The sequence below is a fragment of the Ailuropoda melanoleuca genome, chromosome 6 (genome assembly GCF_002007445.2).
Source record: "Ailuropoda melanoleuca isolate Jingjing chromosome 6, ASM200744v2, whole genome shotgun sequence".
In the NCBI taxonomy this organism is placed as follows: domain Eukaryota; kingdom Metazoa; phylum Chordata; class Mammalia; order Carnivora; family Ursidae; genus Ailuropoda; species Ailuropoda melanoleuca.
Genome location: NC_048223.1, coordinates 102,458,740 through 102,468,595, shown reverse-complemented (window position 1 = coordinate 102,468,595; position 9,856 = coordinate 102,458,740). Strand labels below are relative to the sequence as shown.

Below are 9,856 nucleotides of genomic sequence, written 5' to 3'. Positions count from 1 at the left end.
GGTGGGGGTGGGGGGCGGGGAGCCATGCATCTGAGGCCATGGGGCAAGTTCACACCCTCGCCTTCTCCACCCAGAAGCAGAACACATGGAACTGGCCCAGGAAGTGTGTGTGTCGGGGGGTGCCCTAGGGGCTGAGCCATGGATCCTAGAAGGGCGGAAGAGGACTGCCCCCCGGAGAACCTAGGGCTTTGGCCATCCAGTGGTTAGCACTGCTACTGAGACCCTGTCCCAGCAAGGCCCCCAGGCCCTCAGACTTCCTGCCTGCTGTTGCCCTCCACGACTGCCCACTGAGCTTTGCCAAACCACCCACAGTCAAGGCCAGCTGGGGTGGGAGCGAGCCACAGCTGGGGGCCTCGTGCCCAGCAGAAGGGTCAGTGCACCTGGCAGGGACCAGCATCCTCTGGAGGAGTAACTCCAAGGGGAGCAGTGGCCAGCGCCTCTACCCACCTGCCTTGCCCCGATACCCAAGGCTCCAGAGAGGTGGGGGGGGGGGCTCTGGTCTGGGGCAAGCCCAGTGGGTCACCCTGAGAGCGCTAGGCGCCAACACTGCCCACTCTCTCAGGCCCGGGGCCAGGCCTCAGCGGCCCTCACTATATTTCCTGGGACTTTTACTGCTGCGCCAAGATGAGCAGTGACATCCCCCCTCCCCTTTCATAAATATTGCATCTTCCCAACGCAATTACTGGAGACGGAGCGGCATGAGCATTTACTAAATAAGATTATGGGGTAATGCTAATGCTGTTTATGTCTGCGCTCTGACACCAGACAAACTCCCTATTAATAACCTCTCAATGAGGCGCGAGGCTCAGAAGGCAGAGTCTGGGGCTGCCCGGGGCTGCACACTAGGTAAGAATGGTCACGGCATGGCCATGGCTCCCGTGCCTCCCACCCTCCTCTTTGGGCCTCTTGACTCGGAGTTCCCTCCACATTCCTTAGGAGGCATCCTCGGCCTCCACCCTCAATTCCAGAGTCTCACTGACACCCTACTTTCTCCACTTCACTTCTGTTTCACAAGTTTGGTCCGGGCTGGTGCCCCTCCCCTCTCTTTGGCATTCACACTGTTGGAGGGGCCCAATTCCCCCCTCTAAAGGATGTATAAGGCACATTCTCCGGCATAGGAACCACTCACCATTGCCTATGGGAAAATCCAAGCCCTGTATCCCACCATTCAAGGCCTTCAATTTACTGCTTCATTGGTACTAACTTCCCCCAGTCCCTGGCTACCATTCACCATTTCGTATCAACTGAGACGATAGTCTCACACCTTTCCACTTACACCCATGTCCGCAGTGCACTGCCCTGACAACACCCACTTCCCCCCTACCCCAACCACACACACACACACACACACACACACACACACACACACACACACAAATCCTACTCCTACTTAAAAAACTAGCTGAAATTTCTGCCTCTCCTGACATTTTCCAGGCATATTTCATGAGTCTAATTGGCCAATAGCACACAAGTTTTAAAAATTACCTTTTTAGTTGTAGATTTGGAGTCACAGAGCCATGGTTTGGAGTCCCAGCCATGCTGCTTTGTAAATGTGTATCAGAACAGATCAGTTAACTTCTCTGGCCCTTTTTTTGTTTGTTTGTTTGTTTTTGTTTTTTTTTTTGTTTCTAAAACAGGCACAATGGACTCTGCCTTGGATTTCAGCAAGCCATTGTCGGGATCTTCGGAGTTCGTGTATCTCTGCTTTACCATGTTTCTTATTGTATTGAAATTTGTGTGAAGTGTTTGTCATCCCTACTTGTCTGGGAGTCACTGAAACTCAATGTTGTTAGCCCTGCTCAGTTTCCCAGAACTGGCTGATGAGCTTCCAGGACTTGTAGAAGCTCTTCTCCTTGCCTCCCTAATTTCTCTCCTCTTGAGGCCTCTTTAAGGTTCTCTTGAGATGATAGGGCTAAGGCAGTAGAGACAAGTTCTGGAAGAATAGAACATCAGTGCAGCAGAAAAGTATAGGCAGGATGTCAAGGTCAAGAGAGCCAGTCCCCTGCCTCAGGCCTTAGTGCAGGCTGGTCATTAATGCAGCCCTGCGTTCTTCTTGGCCTTCGAATAAAAAGACATTTCATGCCCAAGGACCTCAGTAATGAGGAACCAGGGAGGGGCTGGGGAGCCTGCAGGTTCAGCAAAACCTTCCCCACCTCAGAAGCCTCCCCTCCTTCCTTCCTCCTCCTCTCTCTCTCTGAAGTCAGCGAAACCTTTCAGCAGCTTCTGGAAGAAGGAGGTTCCTCTGCCTTTGGAGAAGGGAGAGGGATGAAGGGCTCTGGCAAGGCCTCTTTAGAGGCCCCCTGGAGCCTCGCATCTCTGCCCCCACCTTTCTACCAAGGACAAACCATCTTTACCTTGGAGAAGCCCATCGGTCTGTGGGGAAAGGCTGAGCCCAGGCCCTGGAGGATGGGGGCGGTGCTTTCCCATATTCTCCAGTCCCTCACCCCTTAGAACCTGGGCTGCTCCTGATCAGGCTAGCACATCCCTATCCTAACTCTAACCTGCTGCCCCTGCCCTGGGCTACAGTGACTTTGCCGAGTGTCGCAAACCTGTCTGAAACTGTCTGGGGCATTTTGGACTTACCAACACATCCCTTTGCTTTTTTACGAAGCATTAGACTTGACTCTTTTTTCTATTTTCCCTTTCTCTCTACCTTACCTGTCCTGTCCAGTCTCCCTGCGGAGTCTTTTCTTAACGCTCGTGCTATGGGAAACTTCCTCCCCCGCCCTTTACCCAGCTTGAACGTTGGGTGCACAGAAACACACATGCAAACTGAGAGGTGCATGCAGACCCTGCCTCCCAAAAACACACGAACAAACTCGTGAGCATAGCACATTCACCCATCACGAATCCTGGGCTGGCCTCTGTGCTGTGCCCCACTGACAAGCATGCACGCAGAGAAGAGTGCAACCACACAGGTTAGCACGCTCCCACAAACACAAATACACAACCAATCAACATGCCAAGCTCAGCTGCTGAAGTTGGTCCTGCCATCGAATCTTCTGGAGTTTGCCAGGGACCAGGGAAGTGCCTTCTTTGTCCTCGGTGGGAACTCAGGATATGTAGGATAATGTATGCTCGAGGATATCTGGGGCTTGTATAATTGTATGGCAGGATTGGGAAGAGCCACTCCCCACAAGGCATGGAGCTCCAGTGGAGTTGTTCCAGAGGACCTGGGGAAGTAGGAGGGGCACACATCTGAGCAGAGGGATGTGGTCCGGTCATTGGAAGCCAAACCCGCCCATCATCTGCGCTCTAAATCAGGTGAAGCTCCTAAGGCAGGAAGGAGGGACCTAGAGGGCGGGCTCCGAAGGGGGCATGGAGTGGAAACAGGAAGGGAAGGAGCTCTTTGGGCCTCTCTTGGGAAGTGGCCCTCAGTTCCCACAAGGTAGACATAACACTTTCCTTGGGGGTGGCTGCTTGGGCCCTGATGAAGCCAGGCCTGACCGTGGCCAGGAACAGCAGTGGAGCTATAAAGGGTTTGTTTCCACCTCAGTGTCCTTGAAGCAAACCACTCATGGCAAAGAGAAACGGACTAGAGTAAAGGTGGGGCTTCAGGAGGCCAGAGAGGAGGGAAGTATAATGGAAAGACCAAAGGCATTGATGTTTGAACAGGATTCAAGTTTTCCCTGTGCCTCTCCACTGGCTGTGTGGTTTTGGGCAACACACTCAACCTCTCCGATCCTCAGTTTACTCCTCTATAAAATCAAGATACACTACCTACTTCATATGGTTGTGGTGAAGAATAAAAGAGACGAAAAGACTGGCTGGCACACGGCAGGATCCAAGAGATGGGGGCTGTGTATGAGAAGGCCTTCCTTTCATGAAGGAGATTTGGGCTGCTGGGGCCAAGGCAGGACCCAGAAAAAGAAAGGCAGCTAGAAGCTGAAGTTCCTGTTCCTGGTCAAGCGAGCAGAGCACAGTGGTTCATAATCTAATGCCAGACTCCCTGAGTTCAAGTCCTTGCAGCTATATGACCTACAGCAAGTTTCTTTTCTTTTCTAAGATTTATTTTTTATTTGAGAGAGAGTGCATGAGTGGGAGGGACAGAGGCGGAGGGAGAGAGAAACTCCAGCAGACCCCACCCTGAGTGCAGAGCCCGACTCGGGGCTCAATCTCACCACCCTGAGATCAGACCTGAGCCAAAACCAAGAGTCAGACGCTTTAACTGACGGCACCTCCCAGGAGCCCCAGCAAATTTCTTAATGGCTTGGTTTCTTTATCTATAAAATGGGCGTGATAATAATAATAAGATCTATCTCATGAACTTGATATGAGAAGGGAGTGAGTTAATAGTTGTAAAGTGCTTAGAATGGTACCTGACACATAATAAATGCCTTACAAACGTATGCTAAGTCAATAAAAACAAACCAGGCCCACGTGCTGACGGGGACTCGGTCTCTAAGGAGGCCTCAGAGGCCGTCTGCCTCCCTGGCTGCAGGACCAGCGCCCTTCCGAAGCCTGTGCTCTCAGACTCCTGTTTTTGTCCTCCCGTGGCTGTGGTTTGTTTACCTTAGGAACAGGTTACCCTTTAAGCTTTCAAGCTGCTCAAGGGTTTGTTAAGGGAAAAGTAGATCTTTCTTTCTATGTTGCTGGTGGTGCTGTAAATTGGTCCCATCCTCCTCGGGTTACGTAACAAAGAAACCACGAGACTGTTCATATCCTTTGGTCAGATAATCCCACTTTTGGGACCATATCCCAAGAAAATAAAAAAGCAATTTGTACAGAGATGTTTAGAGGAGGACTATTCATAATAGCTCAACCTTGGAAGCAGCCCAAACACCCAACGGGAGGGAAATGGTTACATGGCCAGAGAGCATCAGCACAAAGGAATAGTACGCAGCCGTTTAAACTGCTAACGATGACACCGATAAGTAGTGGGAAATGCCCTATTCGTAGGTAAAGATGCCAAGCAGAGTCAAAAATGACAATATTCCCTAGAAAATGTACAGGCTTACTGTCCTAATCAAAATCAAAGCAGAAATTTTCTTTAAAATTTTTTCAGAAAATGATTCCACCGTTCTCATGAAAGAGTAAATAGGGGCACATAGCAAATAATTTTCTAAACAAAAACAAGTTCAGGGGCACCTGGATGGCTCAGTTGGTTAAGCATCTGCCTTCAGCTCAGGTCATGATCCCAGGGTCCCGGGATGGGCTCCCTGCTCAGCGGGGAGTCTGCTTCTCCCTCGGCCCCTCACCCTGCTCGTGCTCTCTCTCTCTTTCACTCTCTCTCAAGTAACTAAATAAAATCTTTAAAAAAGAGAGAAGAACAAGTTCAGGGAGGTGGGGGTGGGTGGGTGAAGTAGGTGACGGGGTTTAAGGAGGACACTTGTCACGCTGAGCACCGGGGATACGGATGGAATCACTGAATCAGTATATTGTACGCCTGAAACTAATATAATGCTGTATGTTAACTATACTGGAAATCAATCAATCAGTATTTTTTTTAAAGCCCAACCATAAAAAAGAAAAAAAGAGCAAGTTTGACCGGATGTTAAAACATTTTGTTATAGGGCAATGGAATGAAAACTGTGGGTATCAGCACCAAGACAGACATTTAAATCATTGGGACAGAAGAGAGCCTAGAAATAGATCCAACCACCTGTGGAATTTAACATAGATGTTAGAAAACAAGAAAGAAGGGAACCTAACTCAATAAATGGTTTGGGAAAAGCTTTGCCACTTTGAAGAGAAGTTATTTTATTTTATAATTTATTTATTTTTTATTTCAAGTAGGCACCATACACAACGTGGGGCTTGAACTCATGACCCTGAGATCAAGAGTCGCATGCTCAAACGACTGAGCCTGCCAGGTGCCCTGGAAAGAAGTTACTTATTTTTTTAAAAGATTTTATTTATTTATTTATTTGAGAGAGAGACAGAGAGAACACAAGCAGGTAGAGGGGCAGAGGGAGAGAGAGAAGCAGGCTCACTGCTGAGCAGGGAGACCCACACAGGTCTCGATCCCAGGACCCCAAGATCATGACCTGAGCCGAAGGCAGACGCTTAACCCATTGAGCCACCCAGGCGCCCCAGGAAAGAAGTTACTTTATATCATATAAAATTAAGTGTGATAAGATTAAATAACTAGGATGACAACTAAGAGAAGTAAAGGCAGAGAAATGTAGGTACAATGCAATCTCAAATTTTAAAAATTCAAAGATATGTGTTCTTACTGAATACAACTGGGGAAAAGTACAGGTATTAACTGAAAAGGATCAAGAGAGGAAACATGACTGATGGAAGTCACTGGTGTTTCCAATTGATGGAACTTGTTGAGAAGGTGGGAGTTCAATAAAGTGGGGAAGGACTGGGATGTGAGCGCTGCCACCCGTCCTCGCATGCGGATGAGAAGGCCGTGCTGCTTTGGAAGCCGTGGGACTACAGGTGCTCTAGGTCAGATGGAGGGACCCTGGCAGGAGAGATCCAGGACAGCTAGCTGTGAATACCTGCTACCTTCTGATGTGACTCCTGAACGTGGCCCTGAAACCGAGCTTCCCCACCTCTAAACCAGACTCAGACACCCCCTACCAGCTCCCTAGAGGCCAGACTGCCTGGGTTCCAATTTCAGTTCTCTACTTAAAAACTGGCTGACCTTGGACCAGTAACTTAACCTGTCTGGATCGCATTTTTCTTATCTGTAAAGCCGGGTCATAATAATACTTACATAGAGAATTATTCCGATGATTTAATCAGCCGACTCCTGGAAACCTCCAGAACAGTGTCAGGCCTAGAGTAACTTCTCAGTAAAAGTTGGTTATGCTTTGGGTTGGGTTTGAGGGAACTCTAAGGGAGGAAGCAGAAAACAGTGTTTAATTTCTCTGATGCTTATGTCTTCTGGGTGTTTGGTTGGTTTTAAAGCCTAGAGCATCTGGCTTCCTCCCTCATCTCAGCTGACGAGGCAAGAGACTTGGCCAAGAGGTGGCTCTTGGTGCAGACCAAGAATCCCGTGCTGACACACAGGGCTCAGCTGCCTCCAAGTCCTCCTGTCTATGTGCCCTCCCCACCCTGGCTGGGGCTGGGATGGGTGGGTTCACCTTCCCCTGCCCCCAGGGGCCGAGGCCAAACCAAGTCTCCATCTGGGATTTGGAGAAAAATGGGCTTTGTGTTTGGGGAATAAAGAAGGGGCAGGTTTAGAGCCCTCTGCTGAGAGTGATGTCTCACTAACCAGAGGTAACTCCCCCAGCCGAGGACCTGTTGAAGACAGCTCCCACCAGAAGTTTCCAGACATACAGGAAAATGGGGATGATTTTCTTAACTGTCTCTGTGTATTCCTCTCGCTAAGTCAGGCACAGAGGGGGTGACAGGGCTGGGAGAAGTAGTGGGTCTGTGAGCAAAATCAGTGACTCCTGGGTGCATGCAGGGTGGCGAGACAGGAGGGCAGGGATCTTTGAGAGCCAGCCTGAAAAGCACTGCCTTTTGGGGGGGACTAGACCAGATGAACCTTTAGTAGCCAAGGGGGCTATAGAATGAAGGGAGCGTCAGGCCTGGGAGAGGGCGCCCAGAGGGTCCACTGCAAAGAGAAGACAAGGGGGAGGCCTGGAAAGGACTGAGGGTCCTTCCTGACTCCCTAGCGAGGCCAACCCCATGTATGTGCTCAGAGAGTTTTGAATCCACATAGAGTCAGGGAGGTTGATTACCAAGAAACCTTCCTTCCATTCATCTACCCACTCATTTACTCACTTATTTGTCCATGCAGCCTATTTCGCTGAGCTTTGCTCTAAGCCAGGGACTGTGCCTGCCCTGTGTGAGCTAGGCAGACGCCTTGGGAAAGGGGTTCGGGCTCCCTGGGGGGCAGGCCCAGCAACATCGTCACTGCTGTCAAAGCTAGAACCAACCACTTCTCAACCTTTCCAGGACTCCAGTGACTTTGTAGTTTGCCTGTGTTTGTTTGTTTGTTTTTTGCTAACCTCTGTTTGTAGTTCCTGGTGGTTAGAAAAACAAGCAGGGCAAACCTTAAATAGGAGAAAGGGAGAGAAAGAGGACGGACGCTGGTTTCAGAGCCCAGGAGCAGAAGTGCCCAGGGGAGGTGCCAGGAGAGAGGAGTCCAGGGAGGGAGAGCCCAAAGTCAGTCCTCTTCCTTGTCCCCCTCTCCCCCGTGGCCCTCACTCTCTCCCCAGTGTTCCCCACCCGATCTGCTGCTGTACTCCTTCCTTCGCGGCCCTCCCTTTAACCTTCCCCTAACATCACACAATTTCTCATGTGTCCCNNCCCCCCCCCCCCCGCCTTGGGAGTCTGGCCTTGAGCCTTGGGTGCTAGAGAACTTGGGCTGGGCCTGAGCAGCCCCCTCCCTAATGAGCATTCATCCTGGGCTGAGCCCTGGCCTCCAGGGGTCAAAGGTGGTAGCTTTATTTACTCCCAGCCCTGCTCTCCCGGCTCTGGAGCTTTCATCGTTTTGTTATAATGGAAACAGCCCACAGGCGGGCGCCCTGGGAGACTGCCACCTCCCTTCTCCCCGCAGCCTCCAGACACACAGACACTTGTAGCCCTCCAATAAGGGCTCGGATTTCCCAACCAAGTACAGCTTTGCTCTCGCGACAGTTTTCAGCTGTCGATGAGATCACATTCCTCTGTCTGTTTAGAGCCTGTGCCAGAGAGGCTGGGGTTGGCCAGCGTGTGAGGGTGGGCACGTGCGTGAGGAATAGGTATGGCAGGCGAGTGTGAGTACGTGGTGTGAGTGTGTGTGTGTGTGAGAACGTGCATGAGTGTGTGTAAGCATGCATTTCTGGGTGTATTTATAGATACATATGTGTGTATTGATAGTCACATGTGTGAGCATAATGAGAATGTGCGTATGTGCACGAGAACCCGGGTGTGTTTGTGCTTGTGTGTGCACGTACTTTTACCAGAACCTTACACACAAGCCTGTTTGTGTGCAAGCTCTTACAGTGTGTGTGCACCTCCATGTATAAATATTATTTAAGAATGCGTCTGCACAACATGGGTAGATCTGAGAACTCTAATGTTGGGCAACAGAAGACAAAGAAGTTAACACGCTCTGTCAACATCTATATAAAGTGTAAAAACAGAAAAGTAATCTATGGTGTAAGGAGTCAGAATAGAATATCGTGCGTGGAAAGAGGGCCTGACAGGGTTCCTGGGTACTAATAAAATTCTACTTTTTATTGGGATGCTCATGGACCTCTACGTTCCTATATAATGAGAAACCATAAAGTGCCTGTATAATTTTACTGTGTGGATATATAATTCAATACCACATTGGTCCAAAAAAATCGAACCTGAGGGGCACCTGGGTGGCGCAGTCCTTAAGCGTCTGCCTTCAGCTCAGGGGGTGATCCCGGCGTTCTGCGATCGAGCCCCACATTGGGCTCCTCCGCTGGGAGGCTGCTTCTTCCTCTCCCACTCCCCTGCTATGTTCCCTCTCTCGCTGGCTGTCTCTCTGTCACATAAATAAATAAAATATTTTTTAAAAAATCGAACCTGAAAATTGTCCCCTGCACGTTCCCCCACGTCCCTCCCACTGGCCTCTTTGCCTCCTTTCCCTCCTCACACCCCCTGAAGGATGAGAGATGGAAGTCTCTAGGTTGCCGAGATGCCTGCTAAATCCAGCTTCCCTGGAGCTTCTCCCCCAACCCCCTCCTCACCCCTGGCTCACTTTCTTGGTCCCTCCCGGGAACTCAGTGACCCCCTTGGAAGGCAGTGTCCTGAGGGCAGAGCTCCCCACCCTCCGGGAGCCCCCACGCTCACGCTCTGGAGCGGGTCGGACCTCCAGGTCCGGTGGGAGGTCCTGGAAGGCCAGCCTCTCTGCCGAGGGACAAACCACATGTGGGAGGCAGTGGGTGGCTGCCGGGCATTCGTCAAGTATGGCTTTTTACGAAAGAAGGACCTTGAGGCT

General features: G+C 50.4%; 1 long non-coding RNA gene across 1 annotated transcript in view; it reads left to right on the top strand.

The window, feature by feature from the left end:
* Positions 1 to 4,097, top strand: part of LOC117802736 — a 12,257-nt gene extending 8,160 nt beyond the window's left edge. The window contains exon 4 of the long non-coding RNA XR_004626241.1: positions 1,638 to 4,097. This is a non-coding gene — a long non-coding RNA (uncharacterized LOC117802736). The remainder of the gene's footprint in view (positions 1 to 1,637) is intronic.
* The last annotated feature ends 5,759 nt before the right edge of the window (positions 4,098 to 9,856 follow it).